The sequence below is a fragment of the Pseudophryne corroboree genome, unplaced genomic scaffold, assembly GCF_028390025.1.
Source record: "Pseudophryne corroboree isolate aPseCor3 unplaced genomic scaffold, aPseCor3.hap2 scaffold_322, whole genome shotgun sequence".
Classification (NCBI taxonomy): domain Eukaryota; kingdom Metazoa; phylum Chordata; class Amphibia; order Anura; family Myobatrachidae; genus Pseudophryne; species Pseudophryne corroboree.
Genome location: NW_026969903.1, coordinates 164,682 through 176,572, shown reverse-complemented (window position 1 = coordinate 176,572; position 11,891 = coordinate 164,682). Strand labels below are relative to the sequence as shown.

General features: G+C 37.4%; 3 non-coding genes across 3 annotated transcripts; all 3 read left to right on the top strand.

Moving 5' to 3' along the window:
* Positions 1 to 10,566: 10,566 nt before the first annotated feature.
* On the top strand, positions 10,567 to 10,730 carry LOC135018548 (U1 spliceosomal RNA). Its single transcript, XR_010216237.1, has one exon. It is a non-coding gene; the product is annotated as a U1 spliceosomal RNA (small nuclear RNA).
* A 152-nt stretch (positions 10,731 to 10,882) lies between these two features.
* LOC135018388 (U1 spliceosomal RNA) lies at positions 10,883 to 11,045 on the top strand. The gene has a single exon (XR_010216097.1). It is a non-coding gene; the product is annotated as a U1 spliceosomal RNA (small nuclear RNA).
* Positions 11,046 to 11,719: 674 nt separating this feature from the next.
* On the top strand, positions 11,720 to 11,883 carry LOC135018454 (U1 spliceosomal RNA). The gene has a single exon (XR_010216154.1). It is a non-coding gene; the product is annotated as a U1 spliceosomal RNA (small nuclear RNA).
* Positions 11,884 to 11,891: the final 8 nt, after the last annotated feature.

The window sequence follows — 11,891 nt, the reverse complement described above, 5'->3', positions numbered from 1 at the left end:
TATTAACTTTTTAAAGTTTTTCTAGGAAACGTTCTAGATGAATGCTTATTAGTCTTTGTCAGTATATACTTTTTGCAAAGTGTCTCTGTGGCGCAATCGGTTAGTGTGTTCAGCTATTAATCAAAAGGTTGGTGGTTCAATCCCACCCAGGGACGTAATTGACCTTGTGATCAGATTTTGGTGATATTTAAGTAGACAAGTCAAAATTGCAAACCCCCTCTTATGGTGTAGGGTACCTGGCCTTCTCTGATGTAATCAGAGTTAGATTTGATTCAGTGATTTTATAAAAACAGCTAGGAAGCACAATTTAGCAGTGGGTTGCAGAGAAAAAGAAATATGCTGGCAGAAAAATCCAATTGAGTGATTAAACAGCTCTTCATTTTCTGGCTTTATTTTTATGCTAACTAATTTGTTCTCTGAAAAGTGTCCACAAAGCCAAGTATCTGATTAACATATTTGTAGTGATGGTTTTTCACCTATTACTAAATTAAACTTGCTTCATTGGAAAGGCAGCAAGATGCATCCTCATTTCAATATCTACTGAAATAATACAGGTTGACACCAGGAAACATTAACGCCACTGCATCCTTGTTGCTTTCTCATGTGGAAGTCTGTTTAATGTGAAAACAAGGTGATATCTAATTAGCACACAGGTAAGGAATTAAGAAAATCTTTATTTAAGGGTGAAGATGTTTCTCACAAAATCGTTGCCCCAATGCATCATTGAAATTCAAGCTGGAAAGATGATTTTAATATATCACTTGTACATTTTGTATTGCTCTTCTGGTGACAATGTAGTTTGTTTTTGTCAATTACCATTTTAATAATCGGGTAAAGAAAATTAATTGGATTTTTGAAAGAAAACAATACTGTCAATATACTATTAAAAAAAATTAAAATGGTAAAAGTTATTGTACTTTAAGTAAAAATAAAAGCTAAAATATCAATCCCAGTTTTGGATTACTTTAATGAACAAAAAAAAATGCATATAGCAAAGGATAGTTTCAATCTGCCTACCTCTGGGTTATGGGCCCAGCATGCTTCCAGTGCAGTACTCTGCTGCACATGTAAGTGCAAGAGATCCTGAAGCACTCACTCATCATGCGAAAGTACCAATGTGTTTCTTCATTGGTTGCTGGAAGAAACATCTTACAAAAACTCTCCAGATTATTGACTTTTTAAAGTTTTTCTAGGAAACGTTCTAGATGAATGCTTATTAGTCTTTGTCAGTATGTACTTTTTGCAAAGTGTCTCTGTGGCGCAATCGGTTAGTGTGTTCAGCTATTAATCGAAAGGTTGGTGGTTCAATCCCACCCAGGGACGTAATTGACCTTGTGATCAGATTTTGGTGATATTTAAGTAGACAAGTCAAAATTTCGAAAACCCCTGTTATGGTGTAGGGTACCTGGCCTTCTCTGATGTAATCAGAGTTAGATTTGATTCAGTGATTTTATAGAAACAGCTAGGAAGCACAATTTAGCAGTGGGTTGCAGAGAAAAAGAAATATGCTGGCAAAAAAATCCAATTGACTGATTAAACAGCTCTTCATTTTCTGGCTTTATTTTTATGCTAACAAATTTGTTCTCTGAAAAGTGTCCACAAAGCCAAGTATCTGATTAACATCTTTGTAGGGATGGTTTTTCACCTATTACTAAATTAAACTTGCTTCATTGGAAAGGCAGCAAGATGCATCCTCATTTCAATATCTACTGAAATAATACAGGTTGACACCAGGAAACATTAACGCCACTGCATCCTTGCTGCTTTCTCATGTGGAAGTCTGTTTAATGTGAAAACAAGGTGATATCTAATTAGCACACAGGTAAGGAATTAAGAAAATCTTTATTTAAGGGTGAAGATGTTTCTCACAAAATCGTTGCCCCAATGCATCATTGAAATTCAAGCTGGAAAGATGATTTTAATATATCACTTGTACATTTTGTATTGCTCTTCTGGTGACAATGTAGTTTGCTTTTGTCAATTACCATTTTAATAATCGGGTAAAGAAAATTAATTGGATTTTTGAAAGAAAACAATACTGTCAATATACTATTAAAACAAATTAAAATGGTAAAAGTTATTGTACTTTAAGTAAAAATAAAAGAGCAAAAATATCAATCCCAGTTTTGGATTACTTTAATTAACAAAAAAAAATGCATATAGCAGAGGATAGTTTCAATCTGCCTACCTCTGGGTTATGGACCCAGCATGCTTCCATTACAGTACTCTGCTGCACATGTAAGTGCAAGAGATCCTGAAGCACTCACTCATCATGGGAAAGTACCAATGTGTTTCTTCATTGGTTGCTGGAAGAAACATCTTACAAAAACTCTCCAGATTAATGACTTTTTAAAGTTTTTCTAGGAAACGTTCTAGATGAATGCTTATTAGTCTTTGTCAGTATGGACTTTTTGCAAAGTGTCTCTGTGGCGCAATCGGTTAGTGTGTTCAGCTATTAGTCAAAAGGTTGGTGGTTCAATCCCACCCAGGGACGTAATTGACCTTGTGATCAGATTTTGGTGATATTTAAGTAGACAAGTCAAAATTGCAAACCCCCTCTTATGGTGTAGGGTACCTGGCCTTCTCTGATGTAATCAGAGTTAGATTTGATTAAGTGATTTTATAAAAAATCAGCTAGGAAGCACAATTTAGCAGTGGGTTGCAGAGAAAAAGAAAAATGCTGGCAGAAAAATCCAATTGAGTGATTAAACAGCTCTTCATTTTCTGGCTTTATTTTTATGATAACAAATTTGTTCTCTGAAAAGTGTCCACAAAGCCAAGTATCTGATTAACATCTTTGTAGGGATGGTTTTTCACCTATTACTAAATTAAACTTGCTTCATTGGAAAGGCAGCAAGATGCATCCTCATTTCAATATCTACGGAAATAATACAGGTTGACACCAGGAAACATTAACGCCACTGCATCTTTGCTGTTTTCTCATGTGGAAGTCTGTTTAATGTGAAAACAAGGTGATATCTAATTAGCACACAGGTAAGGAATTAAGAAAATCTTTATTTAAGGGTGAAGATGTTTCTCACAAAATCGTTGCCCCAATGCATCATTGAAATTCAAGCTGGAAAGATGATTTTAATATATCACTTGTACATTTTGTATTGCTCTTCTGGTGACAATGTAGTTTGTTTTTGTCAATTACCATTTTAATAATCGGGTAAAGAAAATTAATTGGATTTTTGAAAGAAAACAATACTGTCAATATACTATTAAAACAAATTAAAATGGTAAAAGTTATTGTACTTTAAGTAAAAATAAAAGAGCAAAAATATCAATCCCAGTTTTGGATTACTTTAATTAACAAAAAAAATGCATATAGCAGAGGATAGTTTCAATCTGCCTACCTCTGGGTTATGGACCCAGCATGCTTCCATTACAGTACTCTGCTGCACATGTAAGTGCAAGAGATCCTGAAGCACTCACTCATCATGGGAAAGTACCAATGTGTTTCTTCATTGGTTGATGGAAGAAACATCTTACAAAAACTCTCCACATTATTGACTTTTTAAAATGTTTCTAGGAATCGTTCTAGATGAATGCTTATTAGCCTTTGTCAGTATATAGTTTTGCAAAGTGTCGCTGTGGCGCAATCAGTTAGTGTGTAAGGCTATTAACCAAAAGGTTGGTGGTTCAATCCCACCCAGGGACTTAATTGACCTTGTTATCAGATTTTGGTGATCTTTAAGTAGACAAGTCAAAATTTCAAACCCCCTGTTATGGTGTAGGGTACCTGGCCTTCTCTGATGTAATCAGAGTTAGATTTGATTCAGTGATTTTATAAAAACAGCTAGGAAGCACAATTTAGCAGTGGGTTGCAGAGAAAAAGAAATATGCTGGCAGAAAAATCCAATTGAGTGATTAAACAGCTCTTCATTTTCTGGCTTTATTTTTATGCTAACTAATTTGTTCTCTGAAAAGTGTCCACAAAGCCAAGTATCTGATTAACATATTTGTAGTGATGGTTTTTCACCTATTACTAAATTAAACTTGCTTCATTGGAAAGGCAGCAAGATGCATCCTCATTTCAATATCTACTGAAATAATACAGGTTGACACCAGGAAACATTAACGCCACTGCATCCTTGCTGCTTTCTCATGTGGAAGTCTGTTTAATGTGAAAACAAGGTGATATCTAATTAGCACACAGGTAAGGAATTAAGAAAATCTTTATTTAAGGGTGAAGATGTTTCTCACAAAATCGTTGCCCCAATGCATCATTGAAATTCAAGCTGGAAAGATGATTTTAATATATCACTTGTACATTTTGTATTGCTCTTCTGGTGACAATGTAGTTTGTTTTTGTCAATTACCATTTTAATAATCGGGTAAAGAAAATTAATTGGATTTTTGAAAGAAAACAATACTGTCAATATACTATTAAAACAAATTAAAATGGTAAAAGTTATTGTACTTTAAGTAAAAATAAAAGCTAAAATATCAATCCCAGTTTTGGATTACTTTAATGAACAAAAAAAAAATGCATATAGCAAAGGATAGTTTCAATCTGCCTACCTCTGGGTTATGGGCCCAGCATGCTTCCAGTGCAGTACTCTGCTGCACATGTAAGTGCAAGAGATCCTGAAGCACTCACTCATCATGCGAAAGTACCAATGTGTTTCTTCATTGGTTGCTGGAAGAAACATCTTACAAAAACTCTCCAGATTATTGACTTTTTAAAGTTTTTCTAGGAAACGTTCTAGATGAATGCTTATTAGTCTTTGTCAGTATGTACTTTTTGCAAAGTGTCTCTGTGGCGCAATCGGTTAGTGTGTTCAGCTATTAATCAAAAGGTTGGTGGTTCAATCCCACCCAGGGACGTAATTGACCTTGTGATCAGATTTTGGTGATATTTAAGTAGACAAGTCAAAATTTCGAAAACCCCTGTTATGGTGTAGGGTACCTGGCCTTCTCTGATGTAATCAGAGTTAGATTTGATTCAGTGATTTTATAAAAACAGCTAGGAAGCACAATTTAGCAGTGGGTTGCAGAGAAAAAGAAATATGCTGGCAAAAAAATCCAATTGACTGATTAAACAGCTCTTCATTTTCTGGCTTTATTTTTATGCTAACAAATTTGTTCTCTGAAAAGTGTCCACAAAGCCAAGTATCTGATTAACATATTTGTAGGGATGGTTTTTCACCTATTACTAAATTAAACTTGCTTCATTGGAAAGGCAGCAAGATGCATCCTCATTTCAATATCTACTGAAATAATACAGGTTGACACCAGGAAACATTAACGCCACTGCATCCTTGCTGCTTTCTCATGTGGAAGTCTGTTTAATGTGAAAACAAGGTGATATCTAATTAGCACACAGGTAAGGAATTAAGAAAATCTTTATTTAAGGGTGAAGATGTTTCTCACAAAATCGTTGCCCCAATGCATCATTGAAATTCAAGCTGGAAAGATGATTTTAATATATCACTTGTACATTTTGTATTGCTCTTCTGGTGACAATGTAGTTTGTTTTTGTCAATTACCATTTTAATAATCGGGTAAAGAAAATTAATTGGATTTTTGAAAGAAAACAATACTGTCAATATACTATTAAAACAAATTAAAATGGTAAAAGTTATTGTACTTTAAGTAAAAATAAAAGCTAAAATATCAATCCCAGTTTTGGATTACTTTAATGAACAAAAAAAAAATGCATATAGCAAAGGATAGTTTCAATCTGCCTACCTCTGGGTTATGGGCCCAGCATGCTTCCAGTGCAGTACTCTGCTGCACATGTAAGTGCAAGAGATCCTGAAGCACTCACTCATCATGCGAAAGTACCAATGTGTTTCTTCATTGGTTGCTGGAAGAAACATCTTACAAAAACTCTCCAGATTATTGACTTTTTAAAGTTTTTCTAGGAAACGTTCTAGATGAATGCTTATTAGTCTTTGTCAGTATGTACTTTTTGCAAAGTGTCTCTGTGGCGCAATCGGTTAGTGTGTTCAGCTATTAATCAAAAGGTTGGTGGTTCAATCCCACCCAGGGATGTAATTGACCTTGTGATCAGATTTTGGTGATATTTAAGTAGACAAGTCAAAATTTCGAAAACCCCTGTTATGGTGTAGGGTACCTGGCCTTCTCTGATGTAATCAGAGTTAGATTTGATTCAGTGATTTTATAAAAACAGCTAGGAAGCACAATTTAGCAGTGGGTTGCAGAGAAAAAAAAATATGCTGGCAAAAAAATCCAATTGACTGATTAAACAGCTCTTCATTTTCTGGCTTTATTTTTATGCTAACAAATTTGTTCTCTGAAAAGTGTCCACAAAGCCAAGTATCTGATTAACATCTTTGTAGGGATGGTTTTTCACCTATTACTAAATTAAACTTGCTTCATTGGAAAGGCAGCAAGATGCATCCTCATTTCAATATCTACTGAAATAATACAGGTTGACACCAGGAAACATTAACGCCACTGCATCCTTGCTGCTTTCTCATGTGGAAGTCTGTTTAATGTGAAAACAAGGTGATATCTAATTAGCACACAGGTAAGGAATTAAGAAAATCTTTATTTAAGGGTGAAGATGTTTCTCACAAAATCGTTGCCCCAATGCATCATTGAAATTCAAGCTGGAAAGATGATTTTAATATATCACTTGTACATTTTGTATTGCTCTTCTGGTGACAATGTAGTTTGCTTTTGTCAATAACCATTTTAATAATCGGGTAAAGAAAATTAATTGGATTTTTGAAAGAAAACAATACTGTCAATATACTATTAAAACAAATTAAAATGGTAAAAGTTATTGTACTTTAAGTAAAAATAAAAGCTAAAATATCAATCCCAGTTTTGGATTACTTTAATGAACAAAATAAAATGCATATAGCAAAGGATAGTTTCAATCTGCCTACCTCTGGGTTATGGACCCAGCATGCTTCCATTACAGTACTCTGCTGCACATGTAAGTGCAAGAGATCCTGAAGCACTCACTCATCATGGGAAAGTACCAATGTGTTTCTTCATTGGTTGATGGAAGAAACATCATACAAAAACTCTCCACATTATTGACTTTTTAAAATGTTTCTAGGAATCGTTCTAGATGAATGCTTATTAGCCTTTGTCAGTATGTACTTTTGCAAAGTGTCGCGGTGGCGCAATCAGTTAGTGTGTAAGGCTATTAACCAAAAGGTTGGTGGTTCAATCCCACCCAGGGACTTAATTGACCTTGTTATCAGATTTTGGTGATCTTTAAGTAGACAAGTCAAAATTTCAAACCCCCTGTTATGGTGTAGGGTACCTGGCCTTCTCTGATGTAATCAGAGTTAGATTTGATTCAGTGATTTTATAAAAACAGCTAGGAAGCACAATTTAGCAGTGGGTTGCAGAGAAAAAGAAAAATGCTGGCAGAAAAATCCAATTGAGTGATTAAACAGCTCTTCATTTTCTGGCTTTATTTTTATGCTAACTAATTTGTTCTCTGAAAAGTGTCCACAAAGCCAAGTATCTGATTAACATATTTGTAGGGATGGTTTTTCACCTATTACTAAATTAAACTTGCTTCATTGGAAAGGCAGCAAGATGCATCCTCATTTCAATATCTACTGAAATAATACAGGTTGACACCAGGAAACATTAACGCCACTGCATCCTTGCTGCTTTCTCATGTGGAAGTCTGTTTAATGTGAAAACAAGGTGATATCTAATTAGCACACAGGTAAGGAATTAAGAAAATCTTTATTTAAGGGTGAAGATGTTTCTCACAAAATCGTTGCCCCAATGCATCATTGAAATTCAAGCTGGAAAGATGATTTTAATATATCACTTGTACATTTTGTATTGCTCTTCTGGTGACAATGTAGTTTGTTTTTGTCAATTACCATTTTAATAATAGGGTAAAGAAAATTAAGTGGATTTTTGAAAGAAAACAATACTGTCAATATACTATTAAAACAAATTAAAATGGTAAAAGTTATTGTACTTTAAGTAAAAATAAAAGCTAAAATATCAATCCCAGTTTTGGATTACTTTAATGAACAAAAAAAAATGCATATAGCAAAGGATAGTTTCAATCTGCCTACCTCTGGGTTATGGACCCAGCATGCTTCCATTGCAGTACTCTGCTGCACATGTAAGTGCAAGAGATCCTGAAGCACTCACTCATCATGCGAAAGTACCAATGTGTTTCTTCATTGGTTGCTGGAAGAAACATCTTACAAACACTCTCCAGATTATTGACTTTTTAAAGTTTTTCTAGGAAACGTTCTAGATGAATGCTTATTAGTCTTTGTCAGTATATACTTTTCGCAAAGTGTCTCTGTGGCGCAATCGGTTAGTGTGTGCAGCTATTAATCAAAAGGTTGGTGGTTCAATCCCACCCAGGGACGTAATTGACCTTGTGATCAGATTTTGGTGATATTTAAGTAGACAAGTCAAAATTGCAAACCCCCTCTTATGGTGTAGGGTACCTGGCCTTCTCTGATGTAATCAGAGTTAGATTTGATTCAGTGATGTTATAAAAACAGCTAGGAAGCACAATTTAGCAGTGGGTTGCAGAGAAAAAGAAATATGCTGGCAGAAAAATCCAATTGAATGATTAAACAGCTCTTCATTTTCTGGCTTTATTTTTATGCTAACTAATTTGTTCTCTGAAAAGTGTCCACAAAGCCAAGTATCTGATTAACATATTTGTGGTGATGGTTTTTCACCTATTACTAAATTAAACTTGCTTCATTGGAAAGGCAGCAAGATGCATCCTCATTTCAATATCTACTGAAATAATACAGGTTGACACCAGGAAACATTAACGCCACTGCATCCTTGCTGCTTTCTCATGTGGAAGTCTGTTTAATGTGAAAACAAGGTGATATCTAATTAGCACACAGGTAAGGAATTAAGAAAATCTTTATTTAAGGGTGAAGATGTTTCTCACAAAATCGTTGCCCCAATGCATCATTGAAATTCAAGCTGAAAAGATGATTTTAATATATCACTTGTACATTTTGTATTGCTCTTCTGGTGACAATGTAGTTTGTTTTTGTCAATTACCATTTTAATAATCGGGTAAAGAAAATTAATTGGATTTTTGAAAGAAAACAATACTGTCAATATACTATTAAAAAAAATTAAAATGGTAAAAGTTATTGTACTTTAAGTAAAAATAAAAGCTAAAATATCAATCCCAGTTTTGGATTACTTTAATGAACAAAAAAAAAATGCATATAGCAAAGGATAGTTTCAATCTGCCTACCTCTGGGTTATGGGCCCAGCATGCTTCCAGTGCAGTACTCTGCTGCACATGTAAGTGCAGGAGATCCTGAAGCACTCACTCATCATGCGAAAGTACCAATGTGTTTCTTCATTGGTTGCTGGAAGAAACATCTTACAAAAACTCTCCAGATTATTGACTTTTTAAAGTTTTTCTAGGAAACGTTCTAGATGAATGCTTATTAGTCTTTGTCAGTATGTACTTTTTGCAAAGTGTCTCTGTGGCGCAATCGGTTAGTGTGTTCAGCTATTAATCAAAAGGTTGGTGGTTCAATCCCACCCAGGGACGTAATTGACCTTGTGATCAGATTTTGGTGATATTTAAGTAGACAAGTCAAAATTTCGAAAACCCCTGTTATGGTGTAGGGTACCTGGCCTTCTCTGATGTAATCAGAGTTAGATTTGATTCAGTGATTTTATAAAAACAGCTAGGAAGCACAATTTAGCAGTGGGTTGCAGAGAAAAAAGAAATATGCTGGCAAAAAAATCCAATTGACTGATTAAACAGCTCTTCATTTTCTGGCTTTATTTTTATGCTAACATGAAGGTGCTTCTCCCAGGGCAAGGCTCACCCATTGCACTCTGGGTGTGCTGCCCCTGCGATTTCCCCAAATGTGGGAAACTTGACTGCATAATTTGTGTTTCCCCTGGTCGGCTCTCGTATAATTCAGATCTCTTTGTCTCAGGTCTCTCTCCAGCCTAGTTTGCTGTCTGTTTCCACTTCTCTTTTCTTCAGCCGCTCCCTTCTATACCCTTGTGCACTATCCTGACTTCTCCTCCAGTCTGCTTACTTTGTGCCTTCCAATGCACAATGCAAACTACAGGAAGTGCTGCAGGGCCCACACCCTTTTACTTGCCTTACAGAGCAGCTCTGGAGCTGTTACAGTGCCCAGCTGCTGCAAGAAATCAGCTTGAATGCTTCAGGGGATGGGGCATGGCCAACATGAGCCCCACACCAAAGGAGGGTGGAGGTGTTTAATGCGAACTAGGGGTCATCCAAGCACCGCAAAAGGCCGCCATGCCCTGCACGCCCATTTTCTCTTTTCATATGCAGATGAGGGTTGAAGCCAACTTTGACCCACTGCTTGGATGACATCACCGTATGCAAATCCGTCTTCTGCAGAACTTCCCCCAGGAATGCTTGCACTAGTTGTTGCATTTGGTTTGTTGTTTGGGGGTGCTTCAGTATTAGGCAGCCTTCTGCCCTCCCATGTTCATCTGAAAATATGTGTTCTCCCTGCAGTTGTTGTCCCCAGATGAGAGTTCCCTTGTGCTGCCTCAGTTGAATCTCCTTTACTTGACAGAGATGTGCATGAGCAGCGGCCCTCCCCAGCCCTATTCCAAATCATACTTATTTTGCATAGGAGATACCATGGTCATGAAGATTGTTCTCCCAGGGTGAGGTTCATTCATTGCATTTTGGGTATGCTGACCCCTGTGATTTCCCCAAATGTGGGAAACTTGACTGCATTATTTGTGGTAGTGGGGGACTGTGTTTGTGCTTTCCTCTGGTCAGCTCTGGTAAAAGTCAGATTTCTTTGTCTCAGATTTTCCTCTAGCCTTGTTCTTCTTTCGAGAGTTCCCTTGTGCTGCCTCAGTTGGATCTCCTTCACTTTACAGGGGGGTACCCGAGCAGCGACCCTCCCCAGCTCTAGCCCAACTCCTACTTACCTGCCAGGTGAGATACTATGATCATGAAGGTGCTTCTCCCAGGGCAAGGCTCACCCATTGCACTCTGGGTGTGCTGCCCCTGCGATTTCCCCAAATGTGGGAAACTTGACTGCATAATTTGTGTTTCCCTTGGTCGGCTCTCGTATAATTCAGATCTCTTTGTCTCAGGTCTCTCTCCAGCCTAGTTTGCTGTCTGTTTCCACTTCTCTTTTCTTCAGCCGCTCCCTTCTATACCCTTGTGCACTATCCTGACTTCTCCTCCCGTCTGCTTACTTTGTGCCTTCCAATGCACAATGCAAACTACAGGTAGTGCTTCAGGGCCCACACCCTTTTACTTGCCTTACAGAGCAGCTCTGGAGCTGTTACAGTGCCCAGCTGCTGCAAGAAATCAGCTTGAATGCTTCAGGGGATGGGGCATGGCCAACATGAGCCCCACACCAAAGGAGGGTGGGGGTGTTTAATGCGAACTAGGGGTCATCCAAGCACTGCAACAGGCCGCCATGCCCTGCATGCCCCTTTTCTCTTTTCATATGCAGATGAGGGTTCCAGTCAACTTTGGCCCACTGCTTGGATAACATCACCATATGCAAATCCGTCTGCTGCAGACCTTCCCCCAGGAGTGCTTGTACTAGTTGTTGCATATGGTTTGATATTTGATGGTGCTTCAGTATTAGGCAGCCTTCCGCCCTCCCATGTTCATCTGAAAAGATGTGGTCTCCCTGCAGTTGTTGTCCCCAGATGAGAGTTCCCTTGTGCTGCCTCAGTTGAATCTCCTTTGCTTGACAGAGATGTGCCTGAGCAGCGGCCCTCACCAGCCCTATCCCAAATCATACTTATTTTGCATAGGAGATACCATGGTCATGAAGATTGTTCTCCCAGGGTGAGGTTCATTCATTGCATTCTGGGTATGCTGACCCCTGTGATTTTCCCAAATGTGGGAAACTCGACTGCATTATTTGTGGTAGTGGGGGACTGTGTTTGTGCTTTCCTCTGGTCAGCTC